This window comes from Euleptes europaea, chromosome 18 (assembly GCF_029931775.1).
Source record: "Euleptes europaea isolate rEulEur1 chromosome 18, rEulEur1.hap1, whole genome shotgun sequence".
NCBI classification, from domain to species: Eukaryota; Metazoa; Chordata; class Lepidosauria; order Squamata; family Sphaerodactylidae; genus Euleptes; species Euleptes europaea.
The window spans coordinates 24648568-24668532 of record NC_079329.1 but is presented as its reverse complement, the minus strand read 5'-3'; positions in this window follow the sequence as shown (position 1 = coordinate 24668532).

Here is a 19965-nt window from a genome sequence, read left to right as displayed (position 1 = left end):
CATCAAGCTTTAAGCTCTTTTGGTAGTGCAACATTGCCTAAAAATTATATTTGCAATGATGGACGGCCTTATCTATGAACTAAAACAAGATCATTTCAGCACCTGTTGGGTGCAAGAAATCGACAAAAAATTACAACTTTTTGGTTTGTCTAAGGATACCCTATTAAATACCGTGGTACAGAGTGGTAAGCCACAGAACTGCAGTCCAAGCTCTGCTCACAACCTGAGTTCGATCCCGATGGAAGTCGGTTTCAGGTAGCCGACTCAAGGTTGACTCAGCCTTCCATCCTTCTGAGATCGGTCAAATGAGTACCCAGCTTGCTGGGGGTAAAGGGAAGATGACTGGGGAAGGCACTGGCAAACCACCCCATATACAAAGTCTACCTAGTAAACGTTGGGATGTGACGTCACCCCATGGTTCAGGAATGACCTGGTGCTTGCACAGGGGACCTTTACCTTACCTTACTAAATATGGGAGGAAAGGAAATCTATATTAACTATTAAGAGATGCATAAAAGAATTAGACCACCATAGTTCCACAATGCATGCCTGGAGAGTATGTTCAACTCAGTTCTTTGGCATTCCTCCCCCTTTGTTAACTCCACTATACTTTTACAACCTGACAGCCCGTTCCTTCCGAAGAGCTTTATGCTTGCCCGTTTAAATGCTGCACCCTCAGCAGTATTAAATGGAAGATATGGAAATCTACCATACTCTGACAGACTTTGCGCATGCAATTCAAAGAAAATTGACACATTATCTCATAAGATGATGGAATGAATGCCCCCTCTTTAAACACCACCGAGATAATTGGATCACCCCCATATTGGTGAGAATTCTTGCCCCCATAACAAGAGACAAAATAGTCCCCTTTTTGCTGATGGATAGAGATCCAAATATAACACTGGCTGTGGCCAAATATCTCCCCATTTTATTTTCCTCTAAGAAATAACTGCTCAGGACCTATGTGTCATAGGAGCCAAGAAGGAAAGGATTTTTCCGCAGACCTAGGGGGTCCCCTAAGTTTGCAGAAAAACTTGTTGGGGATAGGGTTGCCAGGTGCCCAGTGGTGGCGGGCAAACCCGCAGCAATTCACCCTTCTGCCTGCCGACCACCTGAGGGTCAGTGGGCAAAGGTGCCCGTGCTCGGGGCCTTTTACCACTCAAACTAAGAGGAAAAGGCCCCTCGTGTGAAATGGAAGTGCCGCACGCGCAATTGCACCCACAGCCCCATAGCCTCCCGCCGGAGCAAAGGAGGGACCTGGTAAGCCTAGTTGGGGGGGGGGGGTAGTGCAATCCTACGCAGAGTTACTCCAGTTTAGGATTGCACTGTCATTCTGGCGATCTCATTTAAGTAGATTATGTGGTAGGCCCAGGGGTATGTTTTCAATTCTCCTCTTTGAGTTCACGCCCTCAGTCCTCTTAAGAAGGCAAAACCAGCAGCAAGAGACAAGGGCATCTCCTTTCCCCTCTCCAAAGGCCTTTTTTTTCAGCAGCGGGGAAGGAAAAATGTCAACAGAGAGTCGGGAAGAATGAAGGAAGGATGAAACAAAGATGAAAAAACAGCACAGCTAATGATTAGGCACCAAGGGGAACTTTGAAGTTTTTATTACAGCCAGACTTAGAACTCCATCTGAACAGATACATTCACCTCGGAGTGTGTTCAACATGATCCTTCTAACATGAGTTTTTTTGCAAGTGTGCAAAGACCAGGTGATCCCGACAGGTTTTATCCAGCAGTGGCAGTGGGGGATCAGTTCTGTTTTCTCCCTCTCCCATAATACTAGAATGCGGGGTCATCTGCTAAAGCTGGAGGGTGAGAGATTCAAAACAGATAAAAGGAAGTATTTTTTCACACAACGCATAGTTACATTGTGGAACTCCCTGCCCCAGGATGTGGTGATGGCTGCCAGCTTGGAGGGCGTTGGGGAGTGGATATATTCATGGAGGAAAGGGGTATTCATAGCTATTAGTTGGAATGGATGCTGGTCATGCTGCATACCTGTTCTCTCTAGTATCAGAGGAGTATGCCTATTATTTTGGGTGCGGTGGAAAACGGGCAGGATGGTGCTGCTGCAGTTGTCTTGTTTGTGGCTTCCTAGAGGCACCTGGTTGGCCACTGTGTGAGCAGACTGCTGGACTTGATGGGCCTTGGTCTGATCCAGCAGGGCCTTTCTTGTGTTCTTATGTGTGTGCAGAGGGCAGGGTGGGGGAGCAGTTGAGTGCACAGACCTCTTTGTTCAAAGATGGCTCTCTCCAAATCAAAACCTAACTATCAAATTAGCATTTTAAGATATGAAATTAAGTGTGGACATTATAAAATATGGACAGAAAGAAATTCAAACCTGATGTGAAGCTGACTTAAATTCCTTACTGTTTGATTGTCCTTGGTATGCCAATAAAGGTACTGAATGAAACTGTTTAAAAATTCCTTACTTGTCCTGTATACATGTTGCAGTTAACACATGTACCATCTGTGTACAGCGTAAAGTCATTTTTTCTTTATACGTTATGGTTGCCTGCTCCAGTTGAGTGGGAGTTAAGTGGTGAATGTAGGGTTTCCAGGTCCCTCTTCGCCACTGGTGGGAGGTTTTCTGGGGTGGAGCCTGAAGAGGGCGGGGTTTGGGGAGGGACTTCAATGCCATAGAGTCCAATTGCCAAAGTGGCCATTTTCTCCAGGTGAACTGATCTCTGTCGGCTGGAGATCAGTTGTAATTAGGGTTGCCAGGTCCCTTCGCCACTGGCGGGAGGTTTTTTTGGGCAGAGCCTGAGGAGAGCAGGGTTTGGGGAGGGGAGGGACTTCAGTGCCAGAGAGTCCAATGGCCAAAGTGGCCATTTTCTCCAGGTGAGCTGATCTCTGTCACCTGGAGATCAGCTGTAATAGCGGGAAACTCACCAGCCACCACCTGGAGCTCAGTGAGGTTGGCAACCCTACTTGACAGATGGGGGGAAAGAAGAAGAGCAGGTTCCTGTTGACACTGCTTCTACTAGCACCTGCCCCATCCAGGGCTGAGTTAGCCAGCTTGGCGGGAGCAGCTGCTGCCCACATTGTAGAGGGTGTGCTCCTTGTTTGGCCCTGGCTCTTGCTTTTTGCCCAAGACCCCAGAACTGCCAAGACTGCCCATGTCTAATCTAGTCATCACCAAAAGGTATAGCTGCTCTCTAGCCTTTCCTCCTTCTCATTGGAGGAAGGCAATCCTGCCATGTTTCTGCAGCAGCTGTCGTTGGATCATTCAAGCACCCCTTATGCTGAATTGCAGCAGAATTTCCTGTCCCAGAGGAGTAGGGTTGCCAGCTCTGGGTTGGGAAATACCTGGAGATTTTGGGGGCAGAGCCTGAGGAGGACTGGTTTTGGAGAGGGGAGGGACTTCAATGCCATAGAGTCCAATTGCCAAAGCAGCCATTTTCTCCAGATGAACCGATCTCTATCAGCTGGAGATCTCCAGCTAGTGCCTGAAGGTCGACAACCCTAGATAAGTCCCATTTTCATCTGCGAATTATTCACAGGCACGCAGGCTGTATTTATGTGGAAATCAAAAGGCATCTCAATAGCTTCCAGATCCCAACCAGGCCAGCTCTGAAAGCAGCAAAATTCACACCACCGCTTATCTCTTGCTTCGACATTCTCCTAGCAACCACTACCCAGTCCGGCCAGGCCAGGCCAAACCTTTCAACCCCAATTCCTTGTGAAATGAGTGTGACTTGCTAGTTGCTTGGGAATAAAAGCTTTCATGCTGAAGTTAATTGCCCATTAATCATGCTTCCCCCATGCTCACGAGAGCAGGGAACGTCTCCGCACTGCAGGACAGGAACATCTGGTCACAACAATATGCTTGTGGTGTGTGGAGAGCCAGTCAATAGGTACCTCTTTGTTTATCGACTGATTTCTTGCCCTCTCGCAAGAATCGGAGCAGATCACACTTTAAAAGCCGAAAATCCAATGCTGAGAGGCAGGGCATTGAAGTCTCAGCCACAATATTTTCAATAAGGTTTTGGCTGGCTTTTCACAGGCCGTGCTGAAGCAGGTATGAGGCAATTTTCATCTGTATATAAGGGACGTTGTCTCCTTTGTTTGACTGTGGGCTTTGTTGTCGTAAAACGGAGGCATTATGAAACATGAGGTTTAAAACAACATAAAGCCCAGAGGAATAAATAAAATGCAAACAGGCTGACCAGTTTAAAGTTTCGAGGGACGTCCAGATCTTGAGTACCACCCCCCAAAGGAAATACCACAATGTTTAAAATTGTACGGTTCTCCACTTGGTCACCCACATAGACTTCTACTGTGTTCTGGCCTGTTGAATGTGCTAGCTAGGATAGCCAGCCAAGGACTGGCAGCTCTGAGAGTTTGGGGGGCAAGGGCCAGATGTTGCATGGCATTGCATGATATCGCAGTGGCACTTCTGGTTGTGTAACCAGAAGCGACATCTCGGCCTTGCAGTGATGTGCTAGAAATCCCCCCAACCTCTATGGTTTTACCATAGAGTTTTGGGGAATTACTAGAATGTTGTGGCGATGTGTGATGTGCAACATGTTATGTTCCTGTTATGCAACATGCAAACTGGTGTTGGCATCGTGGCAACACCAGTTCCCCCTAGGGTTGCCAACTTCCAGGTCATGGCAGGAAATCTCCTGCTATTACAACTGATCTCCCGCCGATAGAGATCAGTTCCCTTGGAGAAAATGGCCGCTTTGGCAATTGGACTCTATGGCATTGAAGTTAGGGTTGCCAACTGCCAGGTAGTAGCAGGAGATCTCCTGCTAATTCAACTGATCTCCAGCCGATAGAGATCAGATCACCCGGAGAAAAATGGCCACTTTGGCAATTGAACTCTATGGTATTGAAGTCCCTCCCCTCCCCAAACCCCGCCCTCCTCAGGCTCCGCCCCAAAATCTCCCGCCGGTGGCGAAGAGAGACCTGGCAACCCTAATTGAAGTCCCTCCCCTCCCCAAACCCCGCCTTCCTCAGGCTCTGCCTCAAAAACCTCCTGCCGGTGGCGAAGAGGGACCTGGCAACCCTACCTAGATGGCATAACAATGGAACCTGAGATAATACAATTAACCCTGGGATAAACTTTTCAATCAACTACAACGGTTCTCTCTCTGCAGAGGAACTGAGACAGCTTGTTGATTCCATGAAGCCTATCTCCGGGGATCAAAAATGGGTTTTTGCTCTCTTACCGGCAGCATTTCCTCGTAGGAGGAATGGCAGAACAACTGGTTCGGCGATGCATGCCCTCCAGAAACATCATCCGTGTCTTTGTGGGAGCATGTCCACCCTGAAATATCCGATCTCATCCCCAACCAGGTTCGGCATGGGCTGCTGTTTTGTCTGCGCAGAGGAGCGAGGTGTGAGCATTAGAAGCCCTGAGTATTTTGAGGACTGGCTGTGACCAGCTGCCTGTGTAGGATTTATTACCGCCTGGTTAGAATAGTGCGAGGCTGGGCCTTTCCTCGGGGGGCTGTGCATTAGCAAGGGAGACTCACTTTTCAAGAGGTTGCTAATTGAGCAATCTGCCACACTAATGGGAGAACTAATGAGGGGGACCGTTCTGGGGAGGGTCTCCTTCCTGTGCTGGCCGAGGAGAGGCCGCAGCAAGACTTGTACGGGCCTTTCAGGAGTCAGAAGACGCTCCATCAATTTTCATGCCGTAACCTTGAGACCCCACAGCCCTGGGGACCAGAGCAGCCTTTAGAAAGAGTGTGGGATCAATTTGCGAGGCAGGGAGAGGGGCCAGGCCAGGTTTCGCTGATCAGGAGGATCCAGTGGCCGATTCGCATAAGAGTCCACCTTCCTTCCAAAGCAGCCATTTTCTCCAGGTAAACTGATCTCTGTTGCCTGGTGATCAGTTGTAATAGTGGGAGATTGCCAGCCACCACCTAGAGATTTGCAGCCCTAACTACAGCTGTGTAAATTCTTCCAAAAATTCTGGAACAAAGAAAGATGTAGTGAACATAGACCATGTAGGTCAGCTGAGCAATAAGGGCTAACCAAGACAGAGCTGAACTGTGAGAAAAGCAACACATGACTGGTCACTCAGCAAGTTTAATGGTGAAAGGGGATTTGAACCCAGTTCTGGACCGTTTCTGTAACCACTGCAACATACTGGCTATCTGAGCCTTGGCATATTTGGCGTGCCATTAAGCACGGCAAGGCAACACATAGACAGATCACCCTACTAGGGGAGAGGCCATGGCTCAAGGGTAGATAGGGTTGCCAACTCTGCGTTGGGAAATGCCTGGAGATTTGGGGGTAGAGCCAGGGAGGGAAATGTTTGGGGAGGGGAGGAATCTCAGCAGGGATGTTATGTCCTAGAGTCCACCCTCCAAAGCAGCCATTTTCTCCAGGGGAACTGATCTATTTCACCTGGAGAGAAGTTGTAATTCCAGGGGAGGGTGTGTCTCCAAGTCATGCCTAGAGGTTTGCAACCCTAGAGGTAGAGTATCTTCTTTACATGCAGAAGGTCCCAGGTTCAATCCCTGGCATCTCCAGTTCAAGGGACTTGAAACACTTCTACCTGAGACCCTGGAGAGCCACTGCCAGTCTGAATAAGCAAATACTGGCCTTGATAGACCACAGACTCATTATGAGGCATCTTTGTGTATGTGTTCTGATCACAAGAGAAATATCCATTGGGAAGTGTTTCTTTACGAGCAGAAATGAGATGAAAAGACATTGAAATGGTGTGTGATAGGAGGCATACATGTTGCTATTTCGATTTTCCATCTTAGGGACCAAATGTTAGGGACCATCTCAGAGACCAAAGTAATTTTTGGGTAAGCCAAGTACAGCTTGGCTCAGGGATATCTGAATTCATCTCAATAATCTGCTGCGAAGTTAATTTGCATGGCCGTATGCAAACTGACTTCATTTCTTTCCCTGTTCAGTGGGGATAAACAGAGTTTGTTGTAACAGTGAACGGAGTAAATGAAAGGTTTTAAAACACGCTGCCGATTAAAAAGCTCCGTAAGGATACTCAGACTAAGTTGGTCAACATCCCCGTTGCGGAAGTTGAAGACAGAAGAGAAATTCCCATCGAGATGAATGTTCTGATCTAATTGGTCTCTAAGCAGCTGGAATCTGGCCCAGGCTTGGCTTTCCACCCCATGGGAGAGTAAATGGGATGTTCCACTCTCCCCAATACATCAACCAAATTACTACTGATCCTTTCCTGAGACTTCACTCACAGATCTTCTTGCCACTCCGACTCTGTTGTCTCTTCCTCCCCAGGGCTATGGAACAAGCCCTTGCATAATTTAATTCAATTGGGCACTGTGGTCCCTGCCAAGGAAACTGACAGATGGTGAGACCTTTGATCTCTGCCTCCTTCTAAGGCTGATCTTTGTTTTTTTTTAAAGAAGTGTTTTTCCAGAGCTGTTCAAAAGGCCACAGAGAACATACAAGCCTTTGATTACACCAGTTCCCCAAATTTTTGGTAGTCAAGTCATGTTATTATTATTATTTTTCAAAATTAAACTGGATGGCACACTTGACTCTTTTACTTTCACTTAGTTTACGAATAAGAATGATCGCATTCATAAATGTTCCTGTGGTGAGACCTCCTCTGTAGAGTTGCCAACCTCCAGGTAATAGCCGGAGATCTCCCTCTATTACAACTGATCTCCAGCCGATAGAGATCAGTTCACCTGGAGAAAATGGCTGCTTTGGCAATTGGACTCTATGGCATTGAAGTCCCTCCCCTCTCCAAAACCCACCCTCCTTAGGCTCTGCCCCCAAAATCTCCAGGTATTTCACAACCCAGAGCTGGCAACCCTACTCCTTTGGGACAGGAAATTCTGCTGAAATTCAGCATGAGGGGTGCTTGAATGATCCAACGACAGCTGCTGCGGAAACATGGCAGGATTGCCTTCCTCCAAGGAGAAGGAGGAAAGGCTAGAGAGCAGCTATACCTTTTGGTGATGACTAGATTAGACATGGGCAGTCTTAGCAGTTCTGGGGTCTTGGGCAAAAAGCAAGAGCCAAGGCCAAGCAAGGAGCACACCCTCTACAATGTGGGCAGCAGCTGCTCCCGCCAAGCTGGCTAACTCAGCCCTGGATGGGGCAGGTGCTAGTAGAAGCAGTGTCAACAGGAACCTGCTCTTCTTCTTTCCCCCCATCTGTCAAGTAGGGTTGCCAACCTCACTGAGCTCCAGGTGGTGGCTAATGATCTCCCGCTATTACAGCTGATCTCTGGGTGACAGAGATCAGCTCACCTGGAGAATATGGCTGCTTTGGAAGGTGGACTCTATGACATTATACCCCATTGAAGTCCCTCTCCTCCCCAATGCCCGTGTTCCTGTTTGGTTCTGCCTGTCATGTGATGGGGCCCACCCCAAAACCTCCCGCCGGAGGCGAAGAGGGACCTGGCAACCCTATGAGGCTTGGAATTCTTTTGGAATTACAACTGATGGCCACACTACAGAGATCAATTCCCTTGAGAAAATGGCCACTCAGGAGGACGGATTCTATAATACACCATAGAGATCACATCCTCACTGAGCTCCCTCCACAAACTTGGCCGTTTCCAGTCACCACTCCCAAATCTCCAGGAATTTCTCTACCCAGAGGTGGAAATCCTACACCAGGGGTGTCAAACTCAATTGTTACAAGGGCCAGATATGACGTAAATGTCACTTGGTCGGACTGGGCCATGCCTCGCCAGCCCAAATTGAGAGTGGGTGTGTGTAGCTGCCTTGGCTGGCCCACGAGCCGGTTAAGAGCTCTCAAGGGGTCGTATCCGGCCCTTGGACTTTATGTTTGACACCTCTGCCCTACCCACCACCCAGATCTAATCTAAGCACCACATAAAAGCAATCCCATGACTTGCTTGTCTTTAGCGGCCCCAGGATGACCATGGTCCCCTGAGCCCTTCACTATCCAGTCAGTTGAGACTGAGGATTGGGTTGCTTTGGTTGTGCTTCCACTCTTGTTCTATGCTCTGGGGTGACCTGAGTTGCAAAGGATCTCTGCTTCTTTGGCAGGCCAAGCAGTGGTTTGAACTGTAAACGGATGCTGGCCTTTCCTCCCCTCACCCGAGGCAGTTCACAGTGGGCCGCATGGAAGTATTTACTGCCTGGGCAGCGTGGAGGAGTGTTGCATGAGGGAGAATGTCTCCTTTTCCATACTATAAAGGTTGTCTCTTTCCCGCCGGGTGTTTCCCTCCACATTTTTCCTATTTTCATGCTCATTTCTCTTTACACCCCTCCAGTGACCCAGAGCGGGCCGTAAACTTTAATCTCCGTTGGCACGAGTCTGGGGATTGGCTGCAGAACAGGGGCAGATGTTCATTAACGGACTTCTGCCTGATGTGTGCTGGGGTGAAGCTGTGGATTTAGGACCTGAATTATGACGAAACGGTGTGTGTTTATGTTTTGGTGTCGATTGGACTCTTCATAAAAAACTAAATGCAGCGAAAAGGGGTAGTGACTTTTATTTTGGAAAATGAAAGCTAGGAATTCCAAGGAGCTGGTAGATCGTGACAATGTATTGTTATAATGTTATGGGGCAAACCTTGGCCATTTGTGCGTGGCTGTATCCTTGTAACCCCATCAACTACTTCGGGGCTTTACCTTGATTATGCATGCATTTTCTGACCGTCAGATGTCGCCTTGCTCTCCCTGCGTGGTTTGCCTGGGTTTTCTGGATGCTGGCTAAACACGAATCCAGAAAACACAGGCAAGATGCGTGGAAATGCCAGGGGAGAGTGAGGCGGCCTCTGACAGTCGGAAAATGCATGCCTAATCAAAGCAAATCCCCAAAGTAGTTGGCGGGGTTACTGCGAGGAAACAGCCCTGCAAAAATGGCCCTAGGAACTGTTGGTTCTAAACAAACAAAAATCCCCCCAAAAAGCTTTCCAGTGCTGGTGGGCTGTGAGCTGTAGTGGGGGGGCGGAGGGGGTGAGGCAAGGAAAATGGGGCCAGTGTGGGTGAGACCTTAAAAAAATGCACTCCTTGCCATTCATGTGGTATGCAATGACACTTTAAACTGATCTTTTCTAAAAGATCACCAAACCAAATTTGGGAAAGAGTGCCTCAAAGGAGGGGGAAATCAGGAAAGCGAACAATTAGGAGACAACGGTGTGCTGATTCTTCAAATACACCCTGCCCCAGACGGGCCATTTCTGCATGGCTGTTTCCTCGAGGTCACCCCGCCGACTACTTCGGGGCTTTCCCTTGATTATGCATGCGTTTTCCGACCATCAGGTCTCCTCCCTTCAAGTCCCTGCTCATTTTGCCTGCGTTTTCTGGATTCGTGTCTAGCCAGCATCCAGAAAACCCAGGCGGTCAGAAAAAGATAGGTTGGAAGTACCCTTTTTCACTTCAAGTACTTGAAGGGCTGTCATATAGAGGATGGTGCCGAGTTGTTTTCGGTTGCCCCAAAAGGTTGGACCAGAACCAAGGGGTTGAAATTAAATCCGAAGAGTTTCCGTCTAGACATTAGGAAGAATTTTCTAACAGTTAGAGCAGTTCCTCAGTGGAACAGGCTTCCTTGGGAGGTGGTGAGCTCTCCTTCCCTGGAGGTTTTTTAAGAAGAGGCTAGATGGCCATCTGTCAGCAATGCTGATTCTTCTGTGACCTTAGGCAGTTCATGAGAGGGAGGGCATCTTGGCCATCTTCTGGGCATGGAGTAGGGGTTCCCTGGGGGTGTGGGGGGAGGTAGTTGTGAGTTTCCTGCATTGTGCAGCGGGTTGGACTAGACGGCCCTGGTGGTCCCTTCCAACTCTATGATTCTATGATTCTATTCTATGATAGATGCATACTCAAGGCAAAGCCCTGAAGTAGTCGGCGGGGCGACCTCGAGGAAACAGCCACGCAGAAATGGCCTTTGAATGCCAAATGTGTGGACAATCTCTGACTGTGCAAGCGAGCAAACAAGATGCTCTTTCCTGCAGATGAGCTAGGAAAACAGGGGACCAGGTTTGAAAATAGGACACTTGAGGCAGGAAACAGACAGCAAAAAGCCTCACATGAGCATTAGGAGGAAGGGTCTCCTCACAAGTGATGCCAGGTGAGGCAGAGGTGAGGAAACCTGGAATTCACATTGATTCCAAATAAGCAGCCGGATCTTTTGGCTTGCGGACCCGTCCGCAGCACATTCCGTTTGAAAGGCCTGTTCCCCCCCTCCCTCGAAATGGCTTTTCAATACTGTTCCTCGTCCCGAGTCCTCATCAAGTCGGCAGGTTAAACGTCTAAAGGAATAAATATCTCGAGACGCAAGGAGCAGACAGAGTTTGGTTTCTTCTGCTGCGTAAACTGCATGGGTTGGGTGTGACGTGCCCCCCCTCCCCACCTCCAGCCCTGCTGCTCGACCTAGACAGAACCCTGTGGCGTTGACCTTTTCACATCCAGAAGGGATGTTGGTGGGGGGGGGGATAAGGGAGGAGGGGAAGGAAGGGGACAGGGATGCAATGGAAGTACCCCCCTGCTGGACTTTCTTACGAGGGGGACATTTCCTGCATGGATGGGCTTTTAAGAGGGACTCGATTGTCTTGATGTCAGCTGTTCTGTGGCCTTAAAGGGGAAAAAGAGAGAGAGAGAGAGAGAGAGAGAGAGAGAGAGAGAGAGAGAGAGAGAGAGAGAGACGGGGCAACGGGGCCCCCTTTGCAACAATAGATTGGTTGTCCTGTATCATGAAAGGCAAAGGAAAAAGAAGATGGAAGAACAAGAGACGCTCATATGGCCATTTATGCATGGGAGGTTTTGCCTTAGATTTGCCACTCTCTAGATGCTCATTTTCCCCATCCGAATTCTCAAAACTCTGCACGGGGGCTTATTGTTGAGTTTTGAGAATTTGGATGGGGAAAATGTGCGTCTAAAGCAGGGGTGGGGAACATCAGGCCCGGGGGCCGTATAAGGCCTGCGAAACCATTTGGTCTGGCCCTTTGTGGGTCCTGGCAGATCTCTAGCTCAGAAGGATCTAAGACTGGTGATCCGCCCCCCTCCCGTGGACAGGAATAGCCTCTATTCAAGGCGGATGTGAGTTTGTTTTGCCGAGAAAAGGAACTTTATTTCCCCCTTGTAGAAAAGTCATTAGCTATGGAGCTGCTAGGACTGCCCAAGAAACTGCGTTAACCCTTTCCCACCCGTGCTGTGGAGAAACGTATTCCCTCTGTACTATAAGAGGGTTGGGGGTGGAAGTGGTGACAATGGAGGGGTTAAAGGGGGCAGGTCCAGAATGTGTGGGGGCAAGTTCTTGGCCAGTGTGTCCTCATTTCATCCCTGCAGGTGGAGGTAGAAGGAGCCGGCTGTAGAATCCGGCTCCGACCATGCAGAGCAGGAGAAACTCCAACATGCAGCTAGACGGCTACTCCCGGCTGGTGCAACAGACCATCCTGTACCACCAGGTGGACGAGTGCCCCACTGGTTGGATGCCTGCCTGCTTGCCTGCGTGGGGGGGGGGTCATCTGGGCAGCTGCCTGCTTGGGGCTTGGTTGGTACCCCCTCTCCCTTCTGGTTCTTTCTCCCTTTAAGTCCTGCAAAAGATGCGTAGGGCAGGAAAGTGCCGGATCAGGGCGTTACTGGACCGGGCTCCTTCGCCTACAAGCTCTGAGCGGCTTGTCACTCACTCTGTCTTGTCTTTGCTGCCCTGCCTGAATCTCTCTGGCCCAGCTGGGGACGGGCCCAGCTCAAACGCGAGTCGCTGTATGTGGCAGACACTCGGAGCCGTCTCCAGTCGTGCCTCTTGGCTAAATGTTTGACCAAATATAGCAGGCTAATTTTTAAGTTGATAATTTTGTATGGCCCGCGAATGATGTTATCAATATCCAAATGGCCCTTGGCAGAAAAAAGGTTCCCCACCCCTGGTCTAAAGAGTGGCAATTCCAAGGCAAAACCTCCCATGCATAAATGGCCTATTTAGCCACTCCAGCATCTTCAGCGTGGATTGTAAAACGTTTTTTTTTTTTTAACACTAAAGCAGTTTCAATGTTTTTGTAAAAACATATTTTAAATTCCAGAACTGGAGAGAAAAGGAGCAGGCTTTGGTAGAATCCTGAACAAGCCTGCATTATAAAATGTTCATAATACATCCCACCAGCGCCCCCCCCCCCCAATGCGGTCACCATATGAGCACGGAAGTTCTGCTTTCCGTATATTTGTTCCCTTGGGGTTGGGAATGGGGTTTTTATTGCCACTAATAAATATTATGATTACAACATGGCAAAATTTGCTCTGTCTCCATGCCCCCTCCCCCACACATGGGCTCCTATTGTCCTGCCTCCCGCTCAGTAGCCGACGTGCATTATTATCCCTGTTTATTGAACTAAAATTGGACTTTGCAAATATGCAAATTGGGCTTGAGATTTCCCTCCCCCCTCCCAGGCACTCAGCTCCCTGCAATTGGGCCTTCTTTAAATCAATGGTTGCAAAATTCCCTTTCATTTGCTGCGATAAATAAATCATGCCGATTCACGGTTCCTTCTTTAATTAGTGAAAGGGTCCTGCGGTTGCCTTATACTACTGAGTCATACCAAAGGTGCCTCCAGCCCACAGCAGCTGTCTGGAGTCTCAAGCAGAGGCTTGGCCAATCCTTTACAGCCTTTATTTATTTATATATATATATATATATATATATATATATATATATATATATATATATATATATATATATATATATATATTCGGTACATATTTATTTAAAATATTGAGCAAGTTTATTTAGCACTTTTGAAATCCTGCCCTTCCTCCAAGAAGTTCAGGGCTGTGTATGTCATCCCCTCCTCCTCTGTTTTATTCCCACATCAACCCTCTGAGATACGACTCTTAGGTATTCCAACAGGGTTGACAGGTCCCTCTTCGCCACCGGCGGGAAGTTTTTTGGGTGGAGCCTGAGGAGGACAGGGTTTGGGGAGGGGAGGGACTTCAATGCCATAGAGTCCAATGGCCAAAGCAGCCATTTTCTCCAGGTGAACTGATCTCTATCGGCTGGAGATCAGTTGTAATAGTGTTAGCGCCACCCGTAGGTTACGCTAAGGTTCGGGCCTTGGTGCTTTTGTCCCAAGTCAAATAGCCAGACACACAAACCGGTTAAGAAAAAAAGATTTATTATGCATAATAGGCCACTGCCAGCAACTCAATGGGTTGCTAAGACAGTGTGCATTCAACACGAGCATAATGTCACCTTATATACCTTTTCGCTGGTGTGTAGTAATACAACATTATGACTTGCACGTGACATATAACGGTACGTGACAAAACGTACTAGTGACACCTGAGTATAATCAATACTGGAATGTGGACTGGCGATACATTGGTTGTTGGGGTCTTCTTTGAAATACATGGACAACCTTGAGAATGTGTTTTCTACTGATATGCATAGAAGTCAGATTGCCATCATTGCTTTAAGACATACATTCATCTAGCATAGCCTCTGGATACTCACTGTCCTTGTGAGGTTCCATAAACAATATGCCTTAGATCTCTGTTGGCGCTACAGGCCTTGTTATTTACCACAGCTCCCTGTGGCATTTTCTCAAGGAATCTTTCCTGTCACCATTCTTTCCCATAACATTCCCGCTCAGTAGGGCAGAGTGTGATCAAAGCATGGATTAATACAAAATCTAATACAGAAAAGGATTGATTCAAGATCTAATATGGCATGTCCCCTATCAATAGCAGGAGATCTCCAGCTATTACCTGGAGGTTGGCAACGCTATATCCCAATGTGATGGAAGACCTCCCTCTCTGGACCCCTGATTCCCTGATCCTGCTTGATAGGAGCGTGCGTATGTGTGTTTCTACACCATGCTGACATGCGATGGTCACTTTTGGTATAACCGTACTGCTGGTATTGTTTTCTTAGTACAAGGCCAGTTTGGCCAGGATTTTTTTTTTTTTTTTTGCCATTTTCTGGCCATGGAGCAGTGTGTGTGTGAGGGGGAGGTAGTTGTGAATTTCCTGCATTGTGCAGGGGGTTGGACTAGATGACCCTGGAGGTCCCTTCCAACTCTATGATTCTAGAAGTGTGTGTGCGTGGGGATGTGGGGTCATGGGGGCTGAGATCAAAAGACCTGTAGCTAACCTACACTATCTGGAGGGTTTATTCCAATAGCAAGATTTGCACCAAGGACATTGCGCAACATCCGCAATAGCTGAGGAAGGTGCTTGCTTTCCTGTTGCAAATCCCATGTGTGGAATCCTAATCAATACCCCCAAAGGCCATCTAGCCTGACCTCCAGCCCAGAGGCAGAGGGGCACATCTGTGATCTAGATTTACCGGGCAGAGCTTCGGCACACCATAAGCATTGCTTATACAGCAATAGTTCCAGATGATTCACCCAGAAGTCAAGTCAACTTGACCTGGGAGAGTTCTCTCCTATTCCTTCCTTGACAGTCAACAGCCCAAAAAGCTGCTCAGGATGAATGGCTCATCAACTTGAATTCTTCACTAAATTCATTCTTCGGAGTCCCACACTCAACAAGAGCTCTGATGAAAAGATAGCCCCCCCTTCCAAATCACAGTCAATCCAGCTGCGATATGAAAATACTACTTATCCGCCGTCATATTGACCCATGTCTGAAAGACCAGGAGAGGAAATTACAGGCTTGCTCACTCTGATGTCTATTCACAGAACTCCAAAAATCATTGGCTGGTAGGACTTCAAGAATCTAACTCACTTCCTATGTTGCTGTTCTGCTCTGTTGGCGACTTCTAATCTTTGCTGTGGTTGATCTCACAAAAACTCTTCCTTCCCTTGAACTGCTCAGGTTTGGCAAAGCTAGTTGGAGCCAAGCTGGGTTCTTACAAGGCTTTTGCTTTAGCAGCTCAGGTCCTGCAAAAGGTCCTTTGCTTATTTCTATCTTGCAGTGCAACTAAAGTACAATTAGGGCAGCTTCCATGCAAGGATTTTTCCCCACATGGAGAGCAGGAAGCCCCTACATTTAAAGGAAATGTTCACAACATGTGGCTGTAGGGTTGCCAACTGCCAGGTAGTAGCAGGAGATCTCCTGCTAATTCAACTGATCTCCAGCCTAGAGATCAGATCACCTGGAGAAAAATGGCCGCTTTGGCAACTGAACTCTATCGCATTGAAGTCCCTCCCCAAACCCCGCCCTCCTCAGGCTCCACCCCAAAAATCTCCCGCAGGTGGCGAAGAGGGACCTGGCAACCCTATTTGGCGGGCTTCCTCCTTTACACCAGATAAAACATAGACCTTTTTGGATACAGTTCAAAGAGGGAACTGTGGGGTGGATGTGGAAGAAGCATCCATCTCTACCCTTACAATAGAGAGCCAGTGTGGTGTGGTGGTGGTGGTCTTCTTCTTCTTCCTCCTCCTCCTCCTCCTCCTCCATGGCTGTGCTGAGAAAGAGAAAGCAAAGGAATAAGGGAGAGTATGGGCCACAGGACCCTGACTGTGATAATCCAAGCCAGCCTGGTTTTGTCATATCTTGGAAGCTAAGGAGCAGGTGGGAGTCAGCAGAATTCAGAATGAGAATGAGTTTGTGTGGCTCCAGTTATTGCCTGTTCCCACTCCACTGCTGCTATGACTGGAGGGGCACATATTTTTGCCCCTGTGAAGATGCAACCTGGCATGGACACTACATTTGAGCAAGGGAATCTATGGCCATGTGGTAAGGTGTAGAAGAGGTGCTAAGAGTGTGTGTGTGTGTGTGTGTGTGTGTAACATGCCGTCAAGCCGCAGCCGACTTATGGCAATTGGCAACCCCGTGGGGTTTTCAAGGCAAAAGACGAACAGAGGTGGTCTGCCATTGCCTTCCTCGGCATAGCAACCCTGGTATTCCTTGGTGGTCTCCCATCTGAGTACTAATGAGGACTGGACCTGCTTAGCCGATGTGATCAGGCTAGCCTGGGCCATCCAGTAAAAAAGGTAAAGGTCCCCTGTGCAAGCACCAGGTCATTCCTGACCCATGGGGTGACGTCACATCCCAACGTTTACTAGGCAGACTTTGTTTACGGGGTGGTTTGCCAGTGCCTTCCCCAGTCATCTTCCCTTTACCACCAGCAAGCTGGGTACTCATTTGACCGACCTCAGAAGGATGGAAGGCTGAGTCAACCTTGAGCCGGCTACCTGAAACCATCTTCTGTCGGGATCGAACTCAGGTCGTGAGCAGAGTTTGGACTGTGGTTCTGCGGCTTTCCACTCTGCGCCACAGTGCTCTTGGGCCATCCAGTAGGCAACAGGAATTACCAAGGAGACAGAAGAGTCCCCTGACCACACACTCAGCCTGAACTGGGGTTCAGTTTGCCAGGTCATTCTTTGCCACTGGCGGGAGGTTTTTGGAGGTGTTTGAGGAGGTGTTTGAGGAGGGCAGGGACCAATGCCATACAGTCCAATTGCCAAAGCGGCCATTTTCTCCAGGGGAACTGATCTCTGTCAGCTGGAGATCAGTTGTAACAGCAGGAGATCCCCAGCTAGTACCTGGAGTTTGGCAACCCTAAGCCTGGGCCATCCAGTAGGCACCAGGAATTACCAAGGGGACAGCAAAGTCCCCAGACCACACACTGAGCCTGGGTTGAGGTTCAGTCTTGACAACCAGGTAAAAGGTAAAGGTCCCCTGTACAAGCACCGGGTCATTCCTGGCCCATGGGGTGACATCACATCCCAACGTTTCCTAGGCAGACTTTGTTTTATGGGGTGGTTTGCCAGTGCCTTCCCCAGTCGTCTTCCCTTTACCCTCAGCAAGCTGGGTACATTTTACTGACCTCGGAAGGATGGAAGGCTGAATCAACCTTGAGCCGGCTACCTGAAACCAACTTCTCTCGGGATCGAACTCAGGTCGTGAGCAGAGCTTGGACGGCAGTACTGCGGCTTTCCACTCTGAGCCACAGGGGCTCTTGATAACCAGGACCTGCAGACAAAGGCAGGGAGCAGGAAGTTAGCCCCTCCCTCCTTCCCGATCGAATTCCCGGCCTTCTCTGCAGCCTTAATAGAACTGACATGAATGAGCCACGAAGTCTCTTGAATGCTCTTCAAATGCCACCGGAGATTCATTTCCCAAATGCTGCAAAGCTTTCTTTTAAATGCAAAGTGGGGTTCGGTCTGTTTTATGATGATGATTTTTTTCCCTGATCATACAAATTAGGTGATACCCTTGGCAAAGTTTCTTGGGACATAAAGAAGGCTCAAGTTCCCTGAAGAACTTCTTGGACCAAAGCCAGATCCTATTGGCAACCCCCCCACACACAATCGCCCCAACTAAGGCATGGTTTTCTCCTTCCAGGTCATTATATAATGTTTACCTGGAGGGGGGACAGAACGGATGACTCAGACAGCACAGCTGCTTATGTGGATAAAGGCAGCCTAGAGGAAGAAGAATGGGAGAGAATGTACTGAAAAGGGATTTTTGGTGGGGAGGATTTGTAAAAGAAAACCTATTATCACAAGACCATGTTTTTCTTTTCAGTACCTGTAGGTGATCCAGGCCCTGACCTGGATGGCCCAGGCTAGCCTGATCTCTTCAGATCTCAGAAGCTAAGCAGGGTCAGCCCTGGTTAGTATGTGGATGGGAGACCAATGAATACCAGGGTTGCTGTGCAGAGGAAGGCAATGGCAAACCACCTCTGTTAGTCTTTTGCCATGAAAACCCCCAAAACGGGTCGCCATAAGTCGGCTGCGACTTGACGGCACTTTGCACACACACACACGCAGGTGATCCAGAAGTTTGGGTCTTGTCTACAAAGGCTGCCATTTAAAGGCCTTTCTAGGATTTGATTAAGTAGGGATAAACCATATATCCTAGCTCTCTATTTTCCAGGGTCAGATAGTATTTTCTGGCACTTTGGTTTTGGTAAATTGTTCTCGCTATTTTGTACTGATTTTTTTGACTTTTTAAGCTGTCCTTTAAAAAGGGATGCTAATGGGGGGGGGGGAAACAGCACGGTGGCTCAAAGTGAACATAACAGTTTACAATAACCAAAAATGATGAAAAACATACACAATGTACAAATAAGGATCATACATCACATACAACAGGTGCAATAATAGATAGTCCACAAAGTCCAAAATGTTTATACAATATCCAACAACTTCGGCTGATGATTCTCTACTTCTTCGTTCAAGGGCTTTCTGCCATTGTGTAAATCACATTCGAAGTTTTTGGATATTGTTTAAACCCATCGTTGTTTTTTGAAATCTGAGGACAATTTAGAATACACAGTCTGATGATAGTCAAAGTATTTTGCTGCTTCAACTGCAAGTTGAAATTGTTATTGTGTTAACTGCGAGTCATTCCTTCTATATATTGTATATTGAATGAACACTGATTGTGGTATAAATATTTACCAGCAACTACTGGAGTTGCGGCTGTAGTGCTATTTTGCTTTGTTAACAGTGCCTAGAGGTTGGCAACCCTACTCTGGGAATTCCATGAAGGGAGTCCCCAGTGTCCCTCCCCTGGTCTAAAAATCAAGCATGCTGGGCCCCGATATGGACCAAGAGAACAAGCATAGCTTGCTGCTACACTTTGGAGTATCCTTCGGGGAACCAGTGAACTAATTTGATGCTGTACTAGATAAAAATTACTTGGAAACATAACTTTGAATGAATTTGGGGCTGAAGAAAAGACCTTGAAACGGCCGTTCCCCATCTGCTCCCAATAAGTGAACTATTGGGATTGTTTGAATGTGTACCTTTTGGACCATTTACATTGATATTAGCTACAAATACATACCAAGAAAATTGCATTATTCTGTTGCACAGAGACTGCATCAAGCATGTATTGTATATATTGAATAGATTTGTGATGTGTTAGTGTTTATGTATTCCTCTTTTGTATGTTATCGTTAATTAAGTACAATATAAGAACTTTGTTACCTTTGTACACTTTATCTCCAGTGCTGTTTTCCTAACCTCCAGGTTTTGGCTGACGATCTCCCGCTATTACAACTGATCTTCAGCCAATAGAAATCAGTTCCCCTGGAGAAAATGGCCCCTTTTGCAGTTGGACTGTATGGCATTGAAGTCCCTCTCCTCGCCAAACCCCGCCCTCCTCAGACTCCACCCCCAAA